Source organism: Cephus cinctus, unplaced genomic scaffold (assembly GCF_000341935.2).
Source record: "Cephus cinctus unplaced genomic scaffold, Ccin1 Ccin1_scaffold0129, whole genome shotgun sequence".
NCBI lineage: Eukaryota > Metazoa > Arthropoda > Insecta > Hymenoptera > Cephidae > Cephus > Cephus cinctus.
The window spans coordinates 1,562,749-1,570,514 of NW_014332862.1; the positions used below are offsets into that span (position 1 = coordinate 1,562,749).

Below are 7,766 nucleotides of genomic sequence, written 5' to 3' on the forward strand. Positions count from 1 at the left end.
TAAAACCCCCCCCCCCCCCGTCTTAATTTACCTGGCCCTGAATAAAAATTTAATTTTGAAAATTATACCTCATTTTTAAAAAATCTCTATGGTATCACGTATTTATAATCTTCTAATACGTAACAGTTTCAAAAAAAAAAGAAGATAATAAAAGTAAAACTGCACGTTTATTACCATGCGCAGTATATCTTGCGTCCAACAGATGTTTACCCGATTCAGCCATAAAACGTTTCTACTCTGGCGCACGTGTCCAAAAAGCGTACGCTCGTTTTCATTTTGTTTCTCACTCGGCTCCGATAGATTCCACTTCCGCTATCTCATTGTTAAATTGAAACTCTGCCTTGAGCGTTGCGATCATTTTATCATTTGGCAAACGAGCATTTCATGCGGCACGACACACGGGCAACACTATCTGTCCCCGTACCTTTTCACGTGGTCCAACGGCAGTAAAAGAGCCACTGTGAAATAACGCAGATGAGAATTATTATATGAGCGGTTCATTCGTTCTTGCATAAGCGTACAGTTCGTTAGCAAAATGCTGAAAAATATAGTAGGAACGATTTTTCGTTATCGCGTTGTTTTCACCTTTTTTCCCCCAACGAAATATATCAACGAGACTCATAAGATCGATAGTGCGAAATATTCGAGTTACGTAAAATCAAGTGAGACCTAAATTATCTTGAGTTTCAGTAAGTTTCCATTGATTCGTTAAAATATCTTTTACTTAACACTGAAGGTACGCGTGGACCGATAGTAGCATGCTTTTTGGATTATGAAAAGAAAAGGATTAACGTCAAAGACGTTTAATTAATTAGGGATCATGGGTTCAAATTGAACCTTAGTCATCTCTTTACATTCAAGGCACCACCGTTGTCCTTTCATTGACTAATAGAAATTGTCATTGGCACTGTCACAGAAGAGCTGCTGCTTTACATAGCTAACGACATTCTAATTATTCGTCCTCCTTTGCATATCAAAGCACTCGACGTTAGATCCCTTTGGATAATTAAACAGGTGAAGCGTGTAAATAAGATATCCCCCAATTACGAAGACGTACGAAAACACGACAATTTCCTAATAGCCAATAAAACAATGTCACTCGATTAGCATATCCTTAAAGTATTGCCGAAATTAAAATAACCTACGAAAAAAGCCTCACTGTCTGTCAATGAAAATCATCCGATAATGATATCGATTCTATGCAAACACAGCCAAGCCTCAAAAATGAAACTAATTTGAAATTTCCACGAAGCTCCGATCCCCAAAACAAATTTCCAACAAACAAAAAACACCATACAGCTCTTCCCAATAACGTATCAATTAATCCTGTTAACCCTGTATCGTTATACCGAACGCGTAGAATTATAGAAAATATGTAAAAAAGAAAAATGATAAAAAAAAAATAAATATTTTTTTACGATTTTATTCAATCTATACGATTCGCGTATCGAATCCACGGAATTCACTTATATTCGCATGTATAAAGTAGCAAGTGCATCTACGACGACTGACGATTGACATGAGATTCGCGCAGCGTCCGCGGGACATATACGCGTTCACCCCCCATATAGATATACAGCAATACAAAGTCAGCACAGTGTATAGACATATAGCTACGAACATGAATTTTCCGACGATCTCTAACTTCCCCTCGTAAAATGCATTTAACGATCAGCTTGCATAAAAAGAATTAAACGAAGGAATTCAAGAGATCGTCTCGATTTCACGCAATCAGGATGTAACGGGGTGACAAGTACTTCAGACTCGGCTGATAAATGCATTCTGGTACGTTATACCGGACGCAGCTATATACATGGGTATGCATCTGGAATACGTCATCATCATAATAGTACTTGAGATACCATTACCGTCTTATCATAATATAGGTATGAATGATGTGAACATATTACATACATGTATAATAAAAAAAATCTTTTCTATCACACACCTCCCCTATCTGAGCATGTAAATATACATACGTATCCAAGTAAGGAATTACTGTAAAAAAAGTACGTCGAATGGTGTCATTGAAAAACTATAAATAACAAGTGAATAATCATACGTACGAAACGTATAGAAATATTGTTATGCGTATCCGAGATTTTCACGAATGGTGAAAATACGTATAAATATTAAATACTTGTTTATGGGTTCGTAATAGAATTAAATTTATTGATTTTTTGTATTTTCATCAACGTAATAATTTGCGTCTAGATTATTATCATCCCTTGTCCTGTCAGTGTTGTACGCACTTAACGCGGACACGCATTGCGCATAGACGCCCCATTGTGTATTGTACGCATCTGATTTCTCATTTAGCGACATTCATTACGAGCTATATAATTTGTCAGAAATTGTATAACTGAATGCGAAGACATTCTCACTAATTTCACGGACTATTCCGCTCGATTACAGCGGTCGGAATTAGATCCCTTCTATCCTTAATGGGACATTGTACAGAGAGTATGGGACATTGTACAAGTGTAAGGGAGCATTGCCGAGCCTTGCTCTTCACGTCGCAAATGAATGCCATAGCTTAGAAAGGCGACTCGAGAATCGAACCATTAGCGTGTGGCCCTTCGCGAAAATATGTCATTAATATGAAAGTTTCCACGAAAGCAAAACACTTGATACGGGGCGACCCGAGAAACTAAAATATGACGATACCGGAATTATGATAAATTGGTGAAAATCAAGTTAGAATTTAGTTTGAATAATAAAAAAGGAAAGTAGGGATAGGGATCTTCGAAAAAGAATTGCGTGGAGAACTTGAGTAAACTGAAAATTCTTGTAATTTCTTTCGGGAGTTTTCCAATGTCAAGAGAATTCATGGTTTTTCTTAAGTCAAGCCGCTATGGTAATTACCGATAAAGTTTTAAGTGCGCTCCTCGCGATAGCAATGCCCGTAACTTACCGAATCTTATAACGTTAAGGATTCGCCATACTTCGTTAACTCCTATCAGTAGCATAACCAGTATTATCCATTTGAAAATTTACGAGTCTTGCCGTCTCGCTTGTTACTACGAGACCGCAGCACAGGATAGGAGTTGCTTGAGGAGTCTATTATTTCGACAAACAAGACAGCGTATTGAAAAGGAACCCGAGCTTTGGGATCGAGAGCAGCGAGAATGTCATTTATGCTTATTGAGGTCGGAAATAAGTGGCCATGACATCTGGTGGCGAAAAACAGAAGTATTGCAAGAGTTGGCTTTTCATACGCGCTACGAAGATTTGACATATAGTGCATGTAGATCAGACGATCAGTGCACTCTGTTGGGCGTCACTAGGAGGTTTCGCCTCTATGTCAGATGCCGATAGAGAGAAGACGGCCGTCGAGAGTATAGAGAAAAGAATCGACGCTGGTATCGATAGCGATATAGAGGGCAGCAGTGAGGCGATGCCAAAGTGGAATGGCGGAGTGCAGGAGTGGGCACTTGGGCAGGATAACGGGCGACTTACGAATATGATTTATGCCCCAATATAACTGGGCAGCGATAAAATAAGGAGCCATCTTTAGCCAAGAGGGAGTAGGGGAGGAAGGTGCCCCAGAAAGCTCGCACCACGTGGCCCCTTCGACCGAAGGGGGCTTGAAAATTAATATCCCGAGCTAGAAGCGAAGTAAAAGTAATCCGTCGCGTCTGTCCTCGGCAATACTTTGCCAACTTCAATCCCTCCTCCCGCCCTTCACTTAGTCTCTCTCGTTTTACGTTACTACTCTTTCCTCCTCTCGTCCTCGTTTGACGACGTTGCTTCTGCATCCCAGTTCTACCTGAACTGTAGAACCCATAGAACGAATCCGCGTTCTCTAGGAACAGGTGGAATCCTGGCTTGGACTCTAGGGATCTCGTTAGCTCTGAGATTCATGGACTAGGGCGGTATGGAGGTCCTGGATTCTCGAACTTCCGTCAAGACGTCTCATTGATTTTTGACACTGGGTCTTATGTGTGTATCCACTTTGGAATGTTTGATACATTCTTTTCCCGTTCCGTGAAATTCGGCGGTGACTAATCGTGCGGATGATATTTAAGGTCGATTTCGCGGAAAGTTCGAAATCCCCCAGGTTCGAAAGGTATCATCCGGTTGGCTGGGATTCACGGGAAGACGATAAGATAGAGGACTTCATCACCGCAACTGATTGCTCGATTTGTCAGCTCGCGTAACGGAGTTCGGTGTCCTCAGCTTCTCTTAATGGTTAATAGAACCAGTCGAGCCGATCGGACGAGCTCGTTTAGCGCTCTTTCGAATCATCGATCCGACGATACTCGCCGGTATACCTGAGAAAGAGAGAGGGATGAGAAGGAAGGGAAAGAGAGAGAGAGAGAGAGAGCAAACTATCATTTCTTTGATTTTTATTTCCCATTTCTTTCCGATCTTTCAGCCGCTACGTGCGGCAAGAGATTTCCGATATATATACCTTTGGCGAAGAAGCCGAACGTCGGGTGATAATAAATGGGAATATCTTTATATCAAAGTGAAGAACAAGGATTCGATACGCTGTCCAGAGAGACACAGTCCTTAGTCAATGAGAATGAAGAGTGTCCGCCATTTTCCTGCCAAATTTAATAAAGCGTAACCACGTGATAAACTCACCCTCGCTCAGGGAAGCGGCTTCTCACTACTGGTAGATGATAAAAAAAAAACAGAAAAGGAAGCAAAGAGAAAAAATAACTTAAGGAAGACACATGGCTGGAAAAATCCTAATGAATAATAATGGCCCGAATCGTTATGGCGCAGAGCCATGGAACTGTATGGCGAGTATTTTGGGCCTCTCCGGAGGACTCTACGTATTCTATATATCTATACAGCTAAAAGTAACAGCAGTATCCGCCGTTTACCTGGTTTCCTTAAATTTTCATTTTCGATTCCCACAACTCCACTGTCGCCGTCGGGCATTCATAAAGTGTGAAGACGAGACAAGGAGCACGGGGCACTTACAGAGTGAAGGGAGCTGATGATTTCTCGCCGGTGAGCAATGTTATCCAAAGTGAGGAAAAGTCCCCGGGCTTTATCGGGGGTAGGTGGGGAAAGGAGGAGAGGGTAAATGAGAGGTCCAGCTGAGGATTAAAAGCTTTACGGGAGCGCCGGGATATTTTACAACGAAGTAAAGGCTTGAATGGATAAAATCAACACCCCCCACCGTCCCTTATCAATGTCGTCCTCGCAATGACGATGAAAATCGTGAACAGTCGGGCTAAGCGAATCGTGTGTCCATGTCTTCTCCCTGCAGCACTGGGCGGTGGGGCTCACGCTCGTTCCGGTATCAAAGTGTCAGACTCTCGAACTCCCCAGAGATGTATCTGGATATTTTGCGACCACTCGACAGCAACGATAACGCGAGAAGGGGATGAAAGCTTTCGAGAAAGGCCGATCGACTCACTTTGCAGCCACTTCAGTGGTAGCGACTTAAAATCCCATTCGGTAGTCATGGCGACGCCGTCAAGATCTTAGACAGAGACGTAAATTCAACTTAGGTTAATATCTAGTTTATACATGACGTAGAGCAACACCCTTAATACGGCGGCCCTCGGCCTATCGACCCCTTTAACCCTCCGTTATGCCTCGCCTTGAATACTTTATATTTTACAACGCGCTTGCTTCTAATAATCAAGCCTCGTCGAGGTATCAAGGGTCGGAGGGGGGGGTAACGATTTTGAAGATTGGTCTCTGGAGAATTATTACCTTTTCCCAGAGAACAGCCATGTCGGCCTCACATTTACACAGTCTTCTGTCACTTTACGGCCAGTTTTAAGCTTGCGCTTTCATCCCCTGTACTCAAAATCCTTCATCCCCTCTTCATCTCAACCTTAACCAACCGGGCAGAACTTGACTCTTCGTCTCTCAACAATCTGCAGCCATCATAGACATCACGATGGCACAATCAGGCTTGGTCGTTAAGCCACACTTGTTCCTGAAAATATGAATGGTCATAAAACGGAACTTATTATTATTAAGCTATTTCTGTAAACCCAATGGAATGGCGTTGGACTTTTAACGCGTATCTCTATAACTGCACAAAAGTCTGTACACTGTTGGGCAGAACAAAAAATAAAATCTTTATATATGTCTGTTACCATGTGCCAGCTTCCCATTGGTCGCCACAATTATTTGTCACTCTTAATCCCAGATCGCGTGGAACCGTCTTGAAATCCTTCCGTGAAATAGATGTTTTATGATCTGATGAATGGAGGTCTAGAGGTGCAGACATAAGAATATAGTAAACAAGGCTGATATTGGTGACGGGTTTGGTTTGTTTTATAGGGTTTGATAAAGCGAAAAGAATAATCGCAGCGACGCTTCTTACGTAAAGTGACGTCCGTCGTTTTATCCGGATCTCTGAACGCCCATGATAGCAGAGGTCGTCCTGACCTACTGATTATCCGATCGTTATATCATTCGCGAGTTGTTACTCTCGCTCAGGGTCGTCATATTTCAAGCGATGTGCGCGCGCGACCTTTTGTTTGTCCAACAAACAGTAATGATCGTATATCAGCCGATTTTCGAAGGCCCCCTTGGCAAGCGGTAAAATTTCATTTCGTGCCTAGCCGGCGTGCATGCCCCGGGCAAATTAACTGGGAAAACGTTCAGGCAATAAATAATAACGCTCTAGGCAACCCGTGTACACCCTGACCCATCCTCATCCCCATGTATATACATATCTACCATCCGCGATCCCTAAAACCATCTCTATACCTGCCTGTCTGCCTGCCCAGCTGGCTGGTTGACTCGTTGCTGCCTAACAGCAGGCATTCGAAAAGCCGGAAGTAATGAAAAGATAAACGGAAATTTATATATGTTAACAGTTCAGGAGAGAGGCTACAAAATGTAAAGATGATATTTTAATCGTGCAAACAAAAATGTCAAATTCCAGCTACGGTAAAAAGTGAAAATATGTTCGAAGATGAATTGAGAACGTGTGAGCATCGTCTAGATCTAATACATTTAAGTAAACCAAAAAATCGATTGCTGAAGTAGCGATTTGTAAACGTATAACTTCAGTTAAGCCTAACCTCAGTTTCAAGAATGCTTGTTACATACCTTACGTCGTTCATCTTACGTGGATTGATTCACCATTAGGAATTACGTACTTTTACTGCATACTTAAAGTTTTTATATTATTCATAAACTCCAGGGCACAATAGAACATCACTTCACACTAATTCTCACATAAAAGAGGCACACAACACTAAGCACAATGGAACACGTCGGACGAAATTGACATTTCGGCTAGTTTCGACAAACGCCGTTCGCGTCACTAGAAACCGTTCCGAGCGCCATCTGTGATATTTGCCAGTTATTAACTCTATAGACAAACTGCATTAGCCTAGCGCCAAGATACGAATATTAATATAATTCTTTTTATTTTTCTCTATCAAAAATCCTCGAATAAACCCATCGACCTTTCTCAAGACGACTGGTGGAAGTTCAAGGTGAGTGCATCTCTAGATCGAATCCAATGGCTGCCGTCGAAACGATTTGACACTTCGGTGCTCGATAAGCAGTTTAGTCGACAGGATTCTCCTCTTTCACCACTATGTACTAACTTCGGGCGTATCACTAAACGGATACGTGTTGTATATATACAAAAGTACAGTGTGCAATAAGAGAACGTAGAAATGGCTTATCGTATTTACAGAAGCCCGTATACACAAGAGTACGAATATTTGTATTCGCTAACGTCACACAGGTGTATCTCCTACTCTGGCACATCTAACCTCTTCTGAGCCACCCATGACCCACTACCTACCATGATACATTAAACATACACA

General features: G+C 41.9%; 1 long non-coding RNA gene across 2 annotated transcripts; it reads right to left on the reverse strand.

Moving 5' to 3' along the window:
- Positions 1-4,373: 4,373 nt before the first annotated feature.
- On the reverse strand, positions 4,374-7,193 carry LOC107262809. 2 transcript variants are annotated; one of them, XR_001536520.2, is made up of 4 exons: positions 7,036-7,193; positions 6,072-6,189; positions 5,680-5,908; positions 4,374-5,443 (listed from the first exon to the last, which is right to left on the reverse strand). It is a non-coding gene; the product is annotated as an uncharacterized LOC107262809 (long non-coding RNA). The 2 variants fall into 2 exon arrangements; XR_003058301.1 differs by lacking the exon at positions 7,036-7,193 and adding an exon at positions 6,302-6,598.
- Positions 7,194-7,766: the final 573 nt, after the last annotated feature.